The 1,964-nt window shown below is 40.0% G+C and overlaps 1 protein-coding gene across 1 annotated transcript in view; it reads right to left on the bottom strand.

Annotated features, from left to right (window-relative positions):
- LOC100533433 (voltage-dependent calcium channel type A subunit alpha-1) overlaps positions 1-1,964 on the bottom strand; it is a gene marked incomplete at its 5' end in the record, with an annotated part of 54,455 nt that overhangs the window by 8,326 nt on the left and 44,165 nt on the right.

Raw genomic sequence — 1,964 nt, forward strand, 5'->3', positions numbered from 1 at the left:
GGGGGGTATAGAGATACAATACAAACTCAATCTACATCCCATCCTAATCTCGGATTCCGAACGATGAAGGTCCTGGGGTGAGGAACGTGTCTTTCTCTCACCAAAACACCAGCAGGTTAATCAGTCTTGCTCACAGCAGATTTGTGAGGGATTTTCTTTCGTTCTTTCTGTTACTGTATTTACTTCCTTTACTCGTGGAAAGTAAGAAGGGTGCGGTAGAGGAGAGGTAAGTGTGCTCGTCTCCGAAGCAGAAAGTCCGGGTTCGAGCCTCGGTAAAATTCACATTTTTCTATTACAAACTGAATATGTTTAATGTGTCCTGTGCGCTCATGTGACCTTATGCAGTTACGAGCGCCGTAAAACACTTTCCAAAAAAAAAATGCCCCACGAAAAAAAAATTAAAAATCTCGGTGTGAGAGTTGAGAAGAATCAAAATCCGGCCAGTGATCAATTTCGTTTAGTAGAAACTAGATCTAATATCCTGATATCTGTGCCGATCGCGTGAACTGAACTAGTTATTTTGCTGACTCGTCTAAAATTTCCCGTGTACCAGGCGAAAGGCTGAAAGCTTAGTGAGGAAAGCCTAATCTGAGAACTGTACTGTATTTGTGCCGATCCATTTATCAACGCCTGGGCCATAAATCAATGTTTTCCGATTAACCTACAGTACTTCCATCTGTCTGAGTTTACTCTTTAATCCCTGCCTGTCTATAAGCAAGTTTGCTGGTCTGTCTGTCTGTACTGTGTGTATGTTCGTCAGTGTGCTCTACATATTTGTCTTGTCTGTACTGTGTGTATGTTGGTTGGTTAGTTTTAGTAAGTGTTTCAAGGCACTTGCAACACAATAAGGTCATAATATAAGTGCCGAAGATTAGAGGTGTTACAAGAGAGGAACAAACACAAAAAGGAAGGATGGGATATTTATAAAGACGATAGATGTTTGATAGGAAAGAAGAAGCAAACCACGCCAGAGCACCCGCCAACCACCCACTATTTTCGTCAGTGTGCCTACCTATTTGTCTTGTCTGTACTCACTGGCCAAACAAATCTAGAGTTTACAAAAAAACGCATGTTTGAAGTCTATACAAGGTCATCGCTTAATGTTTTTGAAAAAACGGTTACAGGGTAGTACGATTTGAGTACATCTTGAAGTCTGTTATTGAATTTTCCACCACACATAAGTTACCAGTTTACTTATATACTACGGTTTCTGCTTAAAACTATGGTTACAGAAAGGTAAATTTTTGAAGTCTGTTAATTTTCCACCACGTCACGTAAGTTACCATTTGAACCTACATAGGGTTACAGTTACATGTATTTCTTAATGAAACAGGTTACAGTACAGAACGGTAGGCTACATACTTGAAGTCTATCATTTTCCCCACCATACACAAGTTACCAGTTTACTTACATGTATTATAGGGTTGCTGCTTAATAAAAACTAATACAAAAAACAACAACTGGGTTGCAATCATGTAATGTAGATCTATAATTACCCAGACATGGTTGTAACTGTCAACAGCAAAAGCGCAATTACCAGACGTGTTTGGGCCTAATAATGATGTGCGTTAGAAATGCCAGCTTTTCGTCACTCATGATAGATCTACAAAAAGCGCTCACAAATGAGATCATGCATGATGTGTTCAACATCTGTGTTTTATTAATCCCAGCGCGGATCTATAGAAGCAAAATGGAGATGATATATTGTTTTAAGCTGAAAGTAAAACGGGAGATAGAGAGACAGACGAACGGAGAGAGATACCGAGAGGAAGACAGACGGGCGGAGATATAGGGAGGTACAGCGGACAAATACACGGTGGAGAACAGAGATATATACACACAAACACACGCATACACACACACACATACATACATACACATACGTACACATACACCCATACACAGGCACTCACATACACACACAAAGATATAAACATACACAAACACACACACACACACACACA

This window comes from Aplysia californica, unplaced genomic scaffold (assembly GCF_000002075.1).
Source record: "Aplysia californica isolate F4 #8 unplaced genomic scaffold, AplCal3.0 scaffold01565, whole genome shotgun sequence".
NCBI lineage: Eukaryota > Metazoa > Mollusca > Gastropoda > Aplysiida > Aplysiidae > Aplysia > Aplysia californica.